At 43.7% G+C, this 17,510-nt stretch overlaps 1 protein-coding gene across 6 annotated transcripts in view; it reads left to right on the top strand.

Moving 5' to 3' along the window:
• ENOX2 (ecto-NOX disulfide-thiol exchanger 2) overlaps positions 1 to 17,510 on the top strand; it is a 2,107,113-nt gene that overhangs the window by 1,525,287 nt on the left and 564,316 nt on the right. The gene's annotated exons all lie outside the window — the stretch shown is intronic.

Raw genomic sequence — 17,510 nt, 5'->3', positions numbered from 1 at the left:
AAAATTGTGCCACATGCTGGGTACGGCAGCCTCGCCACGTGCCCTTTCCCCTCGCATACGCAGCCGGCATGCATGTGGTTGGGGACGTGGGGGCACCACCATGTTCAACGGTACGCCACGTCGTGTTGCAACGTTGTTCAGACACATGCTGCCACAATGATCCTGCACACTACTGGTGGTGCATATAGTAGCTCACCACCAGAGTGGTCAAGGGAGCGGAAACATGACTTGAGCACTCCGAATGTGCGCTCCACTATGGCCCTAGTTGTAATATGGGCTGCATTGTATCTTACCTGGGGTGGTGTGGTGGGGTTCCGTATTGGCGTCGTCATGTAGGTGCTCAGAGGGTAGGCACTGTCCACTGTGGAGGTGAGATGGGTTGTCAGTGGTGTGGTTTTGTCTGTGTGAGACTTGCATGCATTTGCGGGGCCATTTGTACTCACCTTTGAGCCATGTGTTGCCATGCCTCCCAGCTTCCAGGGCCCGGTGTAGGGTGACATTCTGAATATGAAACTATCATGGGTGGACCCTGGATAGTTAGCATATACAGAGGTAATTATTCCCTTGACATCACATACAACCTACACGTTGATGGAATGCCAATGCTTGCGATTGCGATAGATGTGCTCTGTGGCCCTAGGTGGACGTAGGGCCACATGGGTGCAATCTTGGCACCAAGCACTTTAGGGAAGTGCGCCACCCTGTAAAAGTCCTGGACCACGGCCTGCCTTTCTGCGGGTGTTTTGGGCATGTACATGTGCCTGCGGAGTGAGGGGCGTGTAGTCATGATAGCTAACAGTTGGTGTAGGCAGCGTGGCCTGTGAAATGCCGACTATGGCAGTTGTCCGCTGAAATTACCCAGTGGCCAAAAAATGCCGCACATTGAGCACCTTTTCCAAGGGGCTTGGTGCTTGGGAGCACTGGGTGGGTGATTTGAGGTCATCTTCCCACTCTGTGGTCATCAGGCATTCCAAAAAGGCTGGTCCTGGGTAATAAAATGCATGCCCTGGCTATCCTCCTCCTCCTGCGGTGTCCCACGATCACAGCTGCGAAAAATGGTACATTCATCGTAGCTGTATACGCGCATTGGCTTTTGCGTGCACTTTTTATGCATTGGTTTTCGTGAATGCTTATGCCAGCTTTCGCGTGGAGGACGTGTTTCCGGATTAGCGGGTTTTTATTCTGCGTGCCAGAGAGCCCTGTTTGATTTCATAAATACGTGTTAGCGCGCGTGTGGGCGTTGCAAATATTTTACTTTGGTACTTAACACGTAATGCCCACATTTACGCTTGTTGTTCCCCATTCCACGTGTTCTGTCCCCTTTTTAGGTGACTGCGCTAGACGTTATGCGCCTTCGCTGGGCGTTTCGCGCAAGATGTTCGTGGCGTCGCAGTGACATGTTGGACCCACGCGGATTCAGCGCAAGTCTCATGTAAGCCACGTGCAATGTGGTCCATGAATAAGCAAATGGGCGCAAGCACCTGTTTTTCTACGCAATTTTATTCCATAGATCAGGCCCTTAATGTTGATGCTCTCTGGATCTACAGTCCAAAGCCACTGACAATTATGTTTGCAACCGAGTTACATCCTTGACTAACAAGTCAAGGATGTCGGGTGTCGAGTACAGTATCAAATGATATACAGTTCTTCAACTTAAGATTGGCATGTAGATCCTTGAAGTTCATTGATATAGTCCCTGATAATAAACAGGCTGATAAAACCAACCCTATCCACAAGAACCAGGGAGTGTTTAGGAATAATTGGCTGCTCAATATCTCAAAATCGGTCACATTTTTTAAACTTGAAAGCGCTGTCCCCACCTTACTGCTAAACTTTCTCTTGGCAGTAGTAGTTTTGACAATGTTTTTTCACTAGTGATCCACACTATGTAGTAACGTGTGTTACTGGCATATAAAACCTGTTTTTTCATTGATATTGAAATACAAACAAATCTTACTGTATTTATAGTGATGTACGCTTTTTCATTTTTGAATGTTCGCGTTTCGACAATTTCCGTGTACCATCTAATCCATTGCATTTATACAATGTTTTGGTATTTGTTACATTTATATCTGTTTTTATCATTCATTATTAGTCTGGGCCTTGACAATCTCTTCTTCCATGTTAATTTATAGCACTATGTGCTCCATTCCAATATGGCGCCTATCTGTCCAATTCAAAACGAAAGCTTTTTTCAGCAAAATGGCTTCTGTAGTTTTGACTGTTTTTTTACTATTCAACCTACTCCAAATGACATGAGCAAGTTGTGCTGCCCTGCACGTATGGTTAGCGGCAGCCACACATTCCTTAATGATCAGCTCTCCAAATACTAGTAAGACAAGACAATATTTGTTTATGAGCCCAGCTACCTAAGGGTTTGGTGCGCATTTCTTTATTTATCACATAAATAAACAAGCAAAACAAACAAACATACCCTTTCAATTGACACATGACTTTGGTCCTTATTACAGACATTTGGAAGTGTTGCCCCTCAGCCAGAGCTTCCATTTAGTTGGTGCTTTTTCTTCTTATTTCCTCCCTCTGTAGATTTTACATTGGGCTCTACTACACCACAGAGATACCAATTTTTACAGCAGCCGCTGGGTGAATATGGTTATTTATATACTGCTAACAACATTCACTGCCAGGTCCTTTCATTTTTCACTGATTCTTCTTTCATTTAATTTATTTCTCTTTCTTAGGGTTTCTTCTCAGTATAATGGTGCATGTTGCAAATAGTTAGGGAGTGACAAGCTAATCACAACACACATTAACAGTGTTGTCATTTCCTTTACAGGCACATAGGTAAGACACTTTCTAGGTTCTACCTCTCAGTATGAATATTAAAATATTCTTGGCACATTTTATGACATCCCTGTAACCTCGCATGTTGGTAATTTTGTAGGTCAATTTCACAAACAGAAGAAAATCCCCACATCCACAAGGAGGTATTGAAACATGTAGGTCGACAACATTGGGTTCAAGATAATTTACAACAAGAAGACACACAAATGTGTAAGACCTCAATAACCTCTGGCAATGTCTTTTTTTCTTGATTAACTCAAGCAAAATGATGTGGTAATGTGAGCAAGAATATTGTAATTGCTGTTTAGTGAATTGCACAGCACTGTTTTCACTTTGTATGTGTGATATCCAACGTGTATATGTTGTTTTTTAATTGTACATATTGTGTTAGTCTATTTTTATATCAATTTGTGAATACAAACTATTATATATTTTTGTATATAAGGTTTTTATAATGTTAGTCTAGAGTGTATTACAGCATTATTTCGTCCTTCTATACTCCTTACCTGAGGATGCATATCTGACTTACTTGGGTAGTTATTGTCACTATAATAAAAAAAAACATTTCTCTATTCTACCCGAAATCGACTTGTAAAAATGGGTGTTGGTGAGGCAATTATTTACAAAAATAAGACATTTATAAAGAAACGCCTCCCAAGGGGTTTTAAAATATTGCACTTAAAATGCATTTTGAAACACACAATATCAGTCGCCATGTTAATAGTGTATCGCCCACCCTCCTCCTCACCACAATTTCTTAACAGACTTTGATGACTTCGTAGCTCAGCTTATTCCATTTTTTCTCTTGACTTTTAATTGTATCAGAATTAAATTACTAGCTGGAAGAGCTTGTATCTTTAGAGTCATGTAGCAGGCTGTGCATTATATTGTTAATTTGACATATCTAGTTTGGTGAAATTATACAGTGCATTTTTTTCATCCTTGGGTTGACCGCACATGTCTTCCCTTTTTAATTAATTCCACTGCTAATAGTAATATAACACTGGTTAATAAGAATGCCTACTCAGTACCTAAGCGATGTAACATCAGAGCTGTACGTGTTTGAAATTGTAATATGCATTATTTGCACAGTTTAGAGAAATAAGCAAAGAGCAATCTGGTCCTTTTGTGCTTGAAACTTTCTTTACAACTGTGCTAAAGATAGTTAATCAGCTAGCTCCAACCTCTAACAGGCAGTTTAAGACAGCTTGACCTCAAAATAAGCCTACGATTTCTCCAGAATTAAGACCAGAAAAACAAAATACTGGACTACTTGAGTGCACTCGGAGGAAGGTAGACGTATGAACATAATGTGAAGATTGCATGCATGAGGAAACTCTGTAACTATAAGAAGGAAATGGCAGGTTAAACAGACATTCAGACTATGTTTGAGTCACCAATTATAGTAAAGCAAGTACTCAAGGAATTTCAATCCACTGTGGTCCTTAAATGGATAAGCCCCATGCAATGATTTAGCACGTTATCTTTATTGACAGAACTTCCTGAATTCAGACAATACCTGAACCATTAGGGGATGCACATGCCACCAGGCCTTCTGGACCAGAGCGTTTGAATATTAAGTCACATCAACACTATTTCCAGCCAATAACAAATGCTTCATAGACAGAGGTCATAGCAGCTTATCTGCCATTGGGATCCTCTTCTGATCTATGCCCTGTTGGGACTATCAAGAAGGCACTACTTCAGTAGTAGTTCTCAATCTTCGTAAGACCAGTAACTGGTCTTTTGAATCTGGTTCACTAAATGATTGTCTTAAAGCAGCAATGATAAGGCTGGTGCTTGAAATGCCCCCTTTCAGCTTCCATATCCAAGTAAACCTATGGATGAAGTGGTAACGGCACAACTGCAATCTTTCTTGGAGGACTCTGGCTGGCTGGACGATCTCCAAAGGGGATACTGCCTTGGGCATAGCACAAAATTTGAAATTGTGGCCCTCTTTGGCACAGTCCACCACCCCATCCTCCTGGGGTGGCTCCATATATTAGGTATTCAGGGCAAGGCATGGGGTGGCTCACGTCGTTTTTGACAGGGTCTGTAGCTGTGCCCCCTCTTGAAACTGCACAACAGGCCGTTCTTCACAGGGTTCCGCAAGGATCTTCTCTTGGTCCTCTGTTGTTGAGTATTTAATCAAAGGCTCTGGCCAAGTTGTTTCCTACTTATGATGTGATATTTGATATGGACTGGGACAATAAGAATGTAATTCTTCTGTTGGGAGATACAAGCAAGAATATAGCCACCATTTCAAACAATGTATGTTAAAGGCCTAGGGCATGAGTGAGCTTAAATCACCTGCAATGAAACAACCAGAATACTAAAGTTGTTTTCTGCAATCGTTCCACCATTGCAAGGCATAGTGACTCTCTGTTAAGAAATAAGCCCAGCCTGCCATCTGCAAAGGAATTGTCTGATGTCTCTTGACCTCAGCCTAGTCCTGCCCCATGTCTAAGGGTAAGAGTCTAGAGGACTTGCTAGACTCCTCCCTCTCATAAAGGCCCAGATTAGTATGGTTTCTAGAAAATATTTAAGATTCTGAGCCTGCTTTTCCTTTTCACACAGAACTCAGTTAGTGAATGCTTATTATTTCAAGTCTCCTTGACTGCTGCAATGCAATATTTTGGGTCTCCCTAAACCTTAACTGCACAGACTTCAGAACATTTATAATGCATCAGTGTGACTTCTGCTCTAGTTGGGAAATCAAGAACATAGATTGCTTTGACTTAGGGTGCTTGATTGGCTGCTGCTGGACAAGCATATAGTATTCAGTGCTATGCCTGGTCCATAAAGCTTATTATAACTCTGGTCCTGGATTTCTCAGAAACAGATTTTTCCAGCTTACTTACTTATTTCCCGATTTATACCAGAAGTGGGCTGGACAATCATTTTATGTTTGGGCGTAAATGCACAGAAATGCCCTGTGACCTTCCAACCACTTTTTAGAAGAGCTTTGGCAGTTCAGACGTAAATTAAAGACCCTTCTCTTTCCCCAATCCCTCTATGGGATTACAGCATTGGCCACATCTCCAACTGGATATCTTTTTTAGCTGATTGTGACACAATACAAATCTCAATACCATAGCACACCACTATTGTCACATGAACATAAGTTCTATCATGCAAATTCCTTATTTTATTCTGTGTGAAGTGCCACAGGGCTATAGGGAGGGTTCACATTGGAGGCGTTAAATCCCACTTTCTATGGGAGGCATTTCAGTAGCAATGCAGAATAAAGTACCCTTGATGGCACAAACACTATAGCTTTAGGCAGTCAGTCTGTTGTAAAGGATGTGGAAGGGAGCTTAAGGTGTAATCATTAATTATGAAAGATGCTGCTGCTGTCAGCTGTCCAGCCGAAGGGGTTGGGGATTCTTCAAGAATGTCAGCCTTCCTGGGTTTGGGGTAGCATTTGTGTCTCAAAATCTTTATCACTATCCAGGCAGTGAGCACAATAGATGGGATTGTGCAAACTGGCAATACTGTATCAGAATATATTGTATGCTGTTACTTTGCACTGGATCCTCCTTCCCTTTTACTCACTAGAACTCTTGTCATAATAAGATGCCAGCCATTTACAGTACACAGAGGAGCAGAGAAATGTCCCATCCCTCTTTCCTTACCCATAATGTTGTAATTCACATTCTCCCTTTATACAGTCTTCCCTTTGCCAATCTAGGCTTTTAGGCTCAGTAATAGCAGGATTACTACCTTAAGGCTGTTTTGGGACGACACAAATATTCCCTGGAAAATAAGCTTCCATGCTTCAATTATCCGCTTCAGAATATCTCAACCTTAACATACAGCCACAGATCAGTGTTGGTACTACTTATTTTGTACTCTGCTGCTATGCTCTCTTTTATAGCCACCATTGAAATGACTATCCAAAATCTCTGCACTCCATGAGCTACATTAGTTTGTTCCACATGCATATGAACTACCACAAACATCCTTCGCCATTTACCCTTCAACTTTTGCACAATCCCGATCATTCATTTTATCTGTATCCGCTTCCCTTTTTCTTTTCCTTCAAAGACCACGGACTGGCAGCATCTGGCAGGGGCACAATGCACCAATCCCCAGAGAAGCTTCAGCACTATGAGACCACTACAGCAGTTCAGTGCACCATAAAATCAGGTGTAAATGAATACAAAATATAAAATTACAGTGAGTATCACAGAAATATCCAAAAGCCATTATTGGGGTAATCTACCATGTGGGGAGGAAGAAAGAAAACACGTTTAGTATCTAAAGTCTAAATCTATTATTATTTTGTATGAAATTACGAACTGTATAGCTTACCCTGACTTCAAAAACTACACCGTTTGTGATATTTTATCACATTTCCATGCCGTGAATTTCCAATATTAATTGAACCACTGTCTTGTAATCTGAAAATGTGTATAGAGACTTGATTACAATATGTTTGTAACAATAACAATGTATAATTGTTGTGAAAGAAAATGTGCAAGAGACAAGCCATGTGGTTTTACCTAATCTTGGTTCTGTGTCTACTGCTTGTGATTAAATTAAGTTCAATGCAAATTCAACAAAGATATTTTTCTAAAAGAATCGATATGAGTAACCTATTGTGTTTTCAATAGCAAAAGTGCTGCTTAAAGGATATATAAATGTTCGACTGTTTATGAACATATGACTTTGAACAAAACCAAGTAGCTGTAATATTTTTCAGTAATTCTCTTCCATAAATTGTGCAAATGTGTTGCATCCTGGCTGCATAATCAGCCCGTGGTCAGCGTACCGCGTGTTACGGTCGCCATTTTAAATATTTATGTATACTATGACATCATCGGCTGCTACCATTACTTATACATACGTAGGTAAATAAAGAGCTGCATGTCCGATGCTTCTCAACATTCTGTGTGCTAACATAAAAATGAAACTAAGTGGATTTCATGAACATCAATTGGAAATGTGCTTACCAGAGTAAATATATAATAGAATGTCTAAATTGATACGCTCATAAATAAAGAACTAGGCCAATGTTTTTAGCTCTTATTAGCTTCTCACTTATTGTATACGGGTAGTGCTGAATGTAGGTACCTGAACAGGTTAATTTCTATGAACAGTGGATGCACCCATGAAACTGTGTTGATAATAAGTTAGCAGATACCAGAGTAGTATTTAACCTTTAATGTTAATCTTCTGATCCTGTTGAGTGATAAAATATTGTAAAGTTATAGCATAGGTTCTCTGCATTTTGTTCTATTAAAAAAGACAACTATATACAGTGTACCAACACATTGTGAAAAAAACATTTGAAATCTCAGAATTGGCTGAAGTTAACATCCAAAGATTGGCAAAGTTGAAAAGAAAAACAAAGTTCATGATCTGTGTTCAGTCGATACGAAGAACCTCTGAATTTACATTATTTGCTTCTTCTCGTTTAAGTTTCTGTTGTCTGTCACCACCTCTCACATCTGGCTTCATATAAGTCGAAGTCCCACACATTTCAAATCTTCTTTGTGGTGTTGCTTGTGTTCCTTAATCCAGTGTGAAGCTAATGGCAGCTTAGGATCTTGCCTTCCTATCATTCCTATTGGGTTCCCTCATTCGTAGCCTGAGTTCCCTAATAGTGCTACATATGTAAATCTTCTTACCTGTGCATTTAATAGCTTATAGCACAAATGTAGTCCTGCAATTGAGCAAGTCCTTTATCCTCAACATATCTCCTTCTGGTGTACCAAGCTATCTAATGTTGTTCAATGCATACATACACATAGTACAGGTACCATATTTTTAAAAAAGCCTTCCTTTATGAGCCAATTTGCGTTAATACTGCTTTGTTTTATATAACTAGGGCATGTGCATGGTGTGCCCTAGTTATATGCGTGCGTGCATGGTGGGTGCTTTGTTGCAGGTAATAGTAGGTTTCTCTTTAATATGCTCTGAGCTCTACATCCCTTTGTGCCAGTGTTTTTTCAAACTTTTTGATACAATCGTACTTTCACTGGAATATCTGGTAATGGACCTAATAGTATTTTCATCCTCCGAATAAGTCTTCAGTTTGTGTGTCAAATGTTCCTGTCTCTTTGTTTGTGTAACCATGCTATATACTTGGATAACGTCATCAGAATAGCCTCTCTGTTTAAATCTTGTTTTGATCAATTGACTTTCTTCCTTTAAGGTGTTCTGGGTGTTATAGTTACTTTGTGCCCTGTTAAATCCCCTTTTGGGTATATTATTAATAATGCTCCGTGTGTGGCAGCTGGTAGTATGCAGGATTGCGTTCACTTCAGTTGACTTTTTTCTCGTATGCAATCTGAAACCTTGTACATAAATCAGCATCGGAGCCTTATGTTCAATCCCCATCGGTGGACGCTAGGCACCAGTCTGTCACTCCTCCGTCTCAGGAACTTTGCGACTCCCTCTCCTTGTTTTTTGATGAGAAGATGGCTACCATCCGCAAAGTCATTGGGACTTCTCTTCCTTCGGAGGTGCAGATTGTACCTTACCTCTGTCCATCTGCTTCGGTAGCTACCACAGGCGCTCAGTGGTCTTCCTTTCTGGTGTTTTTGATAAGGAAATGCTGGCCACACTTAACAGTCTTAAGTCTGCTTCACAGAATGATGCTATCCCACTTTCTGTATTAAAGAATATCTCTAATGACATTGCTTCACGACTCACTGAGGCCGTTAATGACTCCTTTCCCTCAGGGACCATTCCTGATAATCTTAAACATGTCCTTGTCAGCCTGCTGCTTTAGAAACCATGCTTGGATCATGCTGTTTTGTCTAATTTTCGACCCATTTCTCTGCTTCCCTGCCTCATGAAACTACTTGAATCCCTGGTGTCCCCTCTCCATAGCATTTTCTTTTGGTTTTTGGAGTCATCTGGCTTCTTTGACCCTTTTCAATCTGGCTTTCGTCCTTGTCGGGGTACTGCGTCAGCTCTGGTCTCTGTTGTGGACGACTTGACTCGCCCAGTTGACCACGGTGGGGTGGGAGCCCTGATTTTGCTTGATCTGTCATTGACCACCCGGCTTACCTCGGCAGGCCTTTCTGGCCAAGTTCTAGCCTAATTTTCCTCTTTTCTGGTGGGGCACTCTCAATCTGTTTCTCTTCCCCCTTTCTGCTCTCAATCGATCCCTTTGCTTTGTGGTGTACCCCAGGGTTCCTCACTGGCCCCTACCCTATACAATCTCTATATTCAACCTCTTCTGAGTATTATTCATGCCTTCGGCTTCTTGTGTTATTCCTACGCCGATGATACTCAAATCATTGTGCGGCTGGATCTTACCCAACCTGAGATAGCGGATCGACTGAGGAACTGCCTTTAGGCTATTGGTGATTGAATGGCCTCGAATTGGCTTAAGCTCAATGGAAAAAAACAGAGGTGCTGGTGGTGGGTACTACATCACCCACGCTGTTTTTGGACTCCTGAGTTTTGGCCTGAGAGTCTTGGTCTGTTTTCCTGTCCAGTCTCTTCAGTCAAAGACCTCAGTTCAGTTTCAAAATGTCAGCCTATCTATGGGCGATCAAGTCTCCCTTGCATGTCAAAAAGCCCATTTTAAACTTTGGCCTCTTCGGAAAGTCCTGCCTTCCATTCCCCAGAAGTTCCACGCACCGGTGGTCTCCTCCCTGGTTATCAGTAATATTGATTATTGCAATGCTTTATACCTTGCCCTTCTCAGACATCTGCTCCAACGTCTCCAGCTATTGCACAATTCGGCGGCCAGGGCTGTTCTCCACACTCCTTTTGGTGCCCGTATGACCCTGCTTCTGTGCCAACTTCATTGGCTCCCAGTTGAGCAGCGTATCAGATTTAAGTCCTTGTGCTTGTTCCATAAGGCTCTCCATAAACTAGGCAAAGTTCTGTGTTTACAAACCTGCTAGGCTGCTCCACTCAAGACTATTCAGCCCCAAGGGTTGGTTTTGCCCTCTGCTGCCGCGCCTTTGCAGTGGCGGCTGTGAAGGCCTGTATTCTACTTCAATTTGTCCTGCATAACATTGAGGCTCATCTTCCTTTCACCGGGAGTTGAAGACTTTTCTCTTTTAGTTCCGATGCTTTGGTCTGATCTTACCTCGTTAGCTCTAGCGCCAAGATGCCTCTGGGCCCACGCTGCGCTTTACAAGTGTTCAAGTGTTATTAAGATAAGATAGGACATGTTCAAATCCAGAAAATAAACCTTGCTAGTGAATTCTGTACCAAACGTGCTGGTATTATCATGTTAAAAAAAAAAAATAACAAGGCTCCAGTTAAGCACTGCCATATTGCAAAAAAAAAATGTTGCTCTAGCTATACAAACATTTTCAATTTTTGTATAGATCCACATTTTCTACTAAGTGTGAAAAGTGTCCCATAAAGAGATTAGCAATTGATAGCGCAAAGCAAAGCAAGCGCCCAGGCTATGCCTTTTTTTGGCTTTAGAATTCACCATCAAAAAGAAATGTATTGTGCTCTAATGTAAAATGCAAGAATTCTTCAGGCATCTGATAATGTCGAAAGTAGAAGTCAGATTCCTCCTTACAGGAAAAGCCTAGTGTTTCCAAGGCTAATTGGTGGTCTATTGATGTGTATAGCAGCGCCTTTACATTAATTGTCACTAAGATGCCTTTGGTATGCCATTCTAGTTTGTTACATTTTAAGATGTGCAAGTCTCTACATATGACTTAAGTTTGATCACTTTAGGACGCATTGCTTTTTCTATATATCTCAAAATATTCCTGTGAAAATAAGTCTGTTTTGAGTTTTAAAAAACTGCAGGTGCCGGTGCTTCCACCCTTGTTGGATAACAAGAATACTCCTTGTGGCAAAATGATACAGCTTCTCACACTGCTATATTGGAAATATATTGGGGCAGAAATAGTGGCAAAATGTGTTGTGAACGCCTTTTCAGTTGATTAAAAATGGTGATATGTAGAAATATGGCTTAGAAGTTCCTGATGGCCTTTGAGTCTTTGCAATTATGTCCAATTGACTCTGAAAGTTGCCTTTCAAGTTGAACTTATTTCCATGAGGAGAGTTTCAAAGCATCATCCTTTGTCCATTTTGTCCGCTTCCTGTCTGGCATTTTCCAAGGAGAAAGTACCCTAAAAGAACATATTTATTCTGGTCAGAGTTCCACTTGCAGATGAATCATCTTGCATTTTTCTTTCCTCCTCACCTTTCCAAAAATGTAGGTGCGGGGTTGACTTGACAAAGGCTTGACTAAGGACAGCAAACGTTGAGCTTTTAAGTGCAAATGACTAAAGATAACAAACTGGATTTGTTGGTTAAACAAGAAGCCTTTTGAAAGCAGGCTATCTGTCTGCTGTCTGGCTAGTCCGTTGATGCACCTGTTGGGATGCAAGCTCATTCTACTAGGCGTTAGCCGCATCAGCCTTGCACCGAAGGTGTCTGTTGGAAATTTGTCAGGTGGTTAAACCTGCATTTCTTCGCAAGGCATAACTGCCTTCACTCTCTTGTGAGGGAGGATGTGGAGTTTGGCACTGTGACAAAGATCTCTGCCTGTACCTGGGTTTGGGGGATGTGGAGGTTCCAGGGGCAGGGAGCTATATCCTGCTAAGCTGTGCTCAGAAGAGGTACACTAGTGGCCCTCCTTGACCATCCACCTCTTCCCAGGTAGGGGACTGTTGCAAAAACTGTATACCCCATAGCCTGCCTCTTTAAGGCGTTTCCTCATGTCCTATAAGAGTTACCGTCATGGCCATATTGACATGGTCTCCATGGGTGGCCATGCAGAGGTACAGAGACAATAGAAAGCGTTATTGGGACAGGCGTCCCTAGCAATGCTGTTTTGGAGGCACCCAGATGAAACATTGCAGCCTCTGGCATCCTGCTGGAGAGAGTGGAAGGGCTGTCTGTTTGGTGATGTACCAACCGTACATAGGACAATCAAAATTTCAACAAGGCCTGAAATCGGCTTGGTCTGTGGCGCAGAGCCTGCTGCAGAAACCAGTCACAATCCGGTGAATTAACACAAAGGGGTTGCTCCAATCGGGTACCATTGAATATGGGGGGGGCAACCGGTGTTCTAGCTCATGAACTGGATAGCCCACCCTTTGTGGCCAGGTTCTTATAAAGGGAAAGGGAAGTTGGGGAGTAGCGTGGGTTACAGTAGTTGGTGAGTGGGTGCTTGAGGTTGCTCGAGGTGCAGTGAGCAGAGGAGGTGAACAGATAAGATGAGGTCAGAATGGGATGGAAAAGCGCCGGAGGCCCTTTGGTGGGGTGACCTCAAAAGATGGATAGCTGCTGAGACCGCGGCCTGGGAGACAGCGATTCAGGTACAGAGGCTGGACTCCAGTGATGAACTACTCCGTTGGGTGGCGTTAACAGTGCCATTGCTCCACCCAGCGGCTCAAGACAGCACCTCGGTCAGTACGGACAGTCCCGGCCCGGCACGAGGTCCAGAAGAAGACTGTACCTGAGGTCTCGGAGGGAGGGGGGTGTGGCGGGAGGGTTGGGAACGTTATATTATGTTATTTTTGGATTATGCATATTGCATTGACTAATCAATGATCCTTTGTTTGTTACTACTTGTTGAAAACCCAATAAAGAAATAAAAAATAAAAAAAAGATAAGATAAGATGAGGTCAGAAGGTAGAGAAGAGCCGGAATAGAGATTGAAAGTGTACAATGGGGAGGGTGGAAAAAAACATTAAAGATGGGGAAGGAAGAGAGAAGAGAATGGACAAACAGACCAATGGGAGGAGATTGAGGAATAGCTAAATGAGGAAGCTGGAAGGCAACATTAGAGGGAGGGCAAACTGTAATTTGAGGAGGTTGGAAGAAAGGAGAGAACTGATGTTTTCTAGGAGGAGCAGGAAAATAAACCCAAAGGGAAGGGGGTTAGAAAAGAAAATGCTTGGGATACACATAAAGGAGGAGAGTATAGAGAGCATCAAGTACGAGGTTGGAATGTGATGCAGTGAGGGTGCCTGAGGAGATGTTCAGGATAGAGAGATAGTGAGAGCCCTGAGGAGGGAAGAAAGTCTCAAAGAATTGCAGATAACTCTGAGAAGAGTACACTCCAAGTGAGAAGGGGGGTGAAGATACAAGAGGTTAACACACACCACTGCTCTTGGTAGGCCCAAGAGGTGGAGTTTCAAGCTCAGTGTGAAGCATTGATGAGGTGCAGAAGAAGAGACTGTAGTGGAGAGGTCAAGAGTTGTAGAGGTGATCCCTGTAGTTAAGAGTGTGTGACGGTCCATTGAGGAAGGCTACTGAGACCAGGAAGTGGTGAGAAAGTGGAGCCAAGCTACTAGACCAGCTAAAGTTGCCACCAAGGTTGTGGTGGAAGCTTTGGGGCTTTTCCTGACATCACCCAGCCCCAGCAAATGATCACCTATGCTGTGTGGGCGCATGTGGATCCAGAGACCCAAAAAGCAGACAAACCTAGCCCTTAAGACCAGGAGACAAGAAGGAAATGTGCGTGTCACTTAAAACCCACAGGTATGTACATTGATGAACTGTTTGGTGAGGATAACTGGATTGAGATTTAAACTGTTCTGCTAGAGGAGAAAACACCATGTTGTTTTTAAAATATGTACTATTTCTTTACTTATTTCAGCACAACTTTGTAAAATACTCCTAATTAACCTTTTGTTAACCTTACATGTAGGTCTGTATCTTGAATGTACCTTCCTCTGATGCATAACAGTGCTCAGTCCCCCAAGGCTTCCCTCTGCGGGACACATTCCTTGCATTCTTTTCCTGTCATTTCGGTATGGCTCTGTGAGTCTTTCTAGAGATAAGGAATCGGAGCGGAATGGGTTTTATTTTGTTACATAGACTCATTTTTGTAACTCTTCAATTTAGTCGACTCAATGTAATTGACCTATTTTAAACATTTTTCTTTTTTGGTTATGGCGATGTTCCCCTCTCAGCCCCCATGTCACCCTTTCCCACTCCCCCCCTCTGTCCACATATACACGTGCACATTTCAGGGGGAAGGTTTGTTTTATTTTTCATGTCTCTTTAAAACCAACATAACTTTGCTGGCTTTTGCTACACATTTCCCCATGCTCCTACAACAAGGTTGTTTGTCTGTACTTTACTGCACTGATGATCCCTAATAAGGGTGAAACCAGTATGCAATTGTCTGCAGTCTTAAACTGTCTGTCTTGGATTGAAAAATTCAATGTTTAAAATAGCACTGCCCTTATAGACAAACATTTCCTGAAGCAAAGGCTTGGCACTTGCACTGATTTACATACCCACAATGCATTGCCCATCTAGAGCTAGCTCTGAACTGGAGATGAGCTTCGTGCTGTGATTGACTTGGCTTTGCTTTGTGTGACTTGGCTCAAATTTCTTTATGTGAAAATGGGCTCGGCAATTGCGACCCTGTAGATTGGGTTAAGTTACTTTCCCTACAGGAAAAGCACTTTTTGGGTGGCTTATGGCTTTGGTGTTTTTTAACAATTCTTCACAAAACCTATCAACCAAATATAGACCCGACCCAATCAGTATGGTGCGGTTTTGTCAAGTGGTTACTAAGTTGTACTGGAGGGGTCCCAACATTTTTAGAATCTGGAGCCTGCTGGATGGCTTTTCATTAAAATTGCACGAGGGGAGTTGGCCTGGTCCTGAAAGTGTGTGCAAATTTGCTGTGAATCTTCCTTCACATTATTTTTTAAATGCACAAACTCAATGATGGTTCGCATGATCGCTTCCTGATTCGATGTGTGCAGACGCCAATGGACCAGCCAAGGAGCTACGTACCGTGCACAGACATTGCTTGAAGGTGCTCATTGGTCAATTTAGATATGTGAGGACTCCATGTTGGATTCCCGAACTGTACCCGTAGTCTGTGAACAGCACACTGAGAAAACAAAAAAGCACAACATTACACTCGTCTTACAAATGAAACAACCTCTGGGGACTTGAAGGTGGTGAGGATGGGGTAGAATAAGACTAGAACAGGGCAAAATAAGGGTGTTGCTGCTTTTCTAATTTTAGCGAACATCTCAGATGGTCACAGACATTGCTGTGAGGTTTTTTTACGCACTTAAAATATTTGAGAGGACCACCAGGGGGCGCGGAGCATGCAGGACGTGTAAGCATCGCGCTCCTGAAAGCACCGCAGGGCCTAGTGGACTTTCCTAGTCCCCGGCCTGGAGTACGAGACTGAGCCAGAGAACACCTGTCACCTGATCAGAGGGCCCCACCCTGAGAGTACCGGGGGACCCGCCGCTGGGACCCGCCGCAGCGTGGCCCGGGGCCCTGACTATAGAGGTGTCCTGAGAAAGTGCACACGAGCAGTGGGCACCGGTGCGGACCAGCGAAACCGGATGCCTCTGCCCCCGCAGTCCTGCAAATAGGCCCCACCCCCCTGTTGCAGAAGCATATTTCGCAGAGGTGTGCTGGGGGACACACCGCACCGTGGGGGACTCGGAGTGGGGTGCATACGGACGCCCCCCCCTCCACGGACACAGTGAATCCTACGAGAGCCGAGGACCGAGGAGGACACGGCCCGGGCTTCCCGCCCTCTATCAGCGCACCGGAATGGGGGCAGCACAGAGGGGCGCCCCCCAGCATCCTGGGGCCCAGAGCTCATGCCCGGCCCACACCCAGCGCACAGAGGCCCCGCGACAGGCAACACCCAGACGGAGGCATCGGCCCCGTGGACGCCGCGGAGGCGTGTCATGATCACTGCTTCCAAGGAGCCAGGACCAGCCCAACGTCCTTGGAAGCAGGCCCCTAATCCTAAGCCTAGGCACCAGCCGGTCCCTACTGGGACCTTTTGGACCTTGTCCTGGCGCCGGTGGCACCAGGCTCATCAAAGCCATCGGTCCCGGCACAGGAAGCGCCGGGCTCATAATATGTGTGGAGATGCTTGGGTGGACTTACCTGCAGCAGACCATGCTGCTTACTTACCAGCTACATAGGAATCCTCTGTAAGCCGGAACTATTTTCTTACCTGGGTGGGGCAAGATCCACGCCCTGGATACAACACTGGAACTCTTCTGGAACAGGAACTCTTTTCTTACCTAGGCGGGGCCGTGGAGGAAGACGCCTCATCACTCCTAGGCTATTTAAACCACACCCGATTGATGAAGCGTGCTTCGCGTTATTCTGCATCTGCAGCAGAATGCTCACCGAGTCTGTTCCAGCTTTTCTTCTTCCGATCCTGTACCTGCAAGAACAATACTTACCATTCCAGTATCCAGTCTTCAGCAGCGCCTGTAAAAGACCAGAAACAACAGGTTAGCACGACGACTTCACATGCAACGCATTCCTTACCTGGTCCATCGGCAGCGACCATTTCTTCACGCCGCACCTCCGCCTGTGGAGACAAAAGCATAGTTATTACTTACCGGCAATCCGCGAATTCCGGATGTTTTCAACACTGCAACCCAGCATCTGAAAGACAAAAGAAGAGACATTAAACAGGTATTTACTTACGCCCATCGCGCTCTCCACAATAGAGCGCCTGCAACTACTCCGGCGTTTTCCAGCACCTCTTCAGCACGAACTCACAGCTGTGAAGGAAAGAGACAGTTAAAGCGCTTGCATTTACTCACGCATTTCCAAGCGCTTCTTTCCAAGGTTCTGGCTCCAGTTTTGGCTCTCTTCATTCCATCTTCTAACGCTAGAGCCCTGCAAAACAAATAGAAGAAAGCATTATTCTGAGCCCTGTTCAATACTTACGTGTCCACGCACCTAAAGACTATATGGACTAAAAGGTGTCCGGAAACTCACCGCTCGTGCTGTTAACGGCGGTTTCG

The sequence above is a fragment of the Ambystoma mexicanum genome, chromosome 5p (genome assembly GCF_040938575.1).
Source record: "Ambystoma mexicanum isolate Mex_15411 chromosome 5p, UKY_AmexF1_1, whole genome shotgun sequence".
NCBI lineage: Eukaryota > Metazoa > Chordata > Amphibia > Caudata > Ambystomatidae > Ambystoma > Ambystoma mexicanum.
Note: the sequence above shows the minus strand (reverse complement) of the source record. Positions and strands in the feature narration are given on the sequence as shown.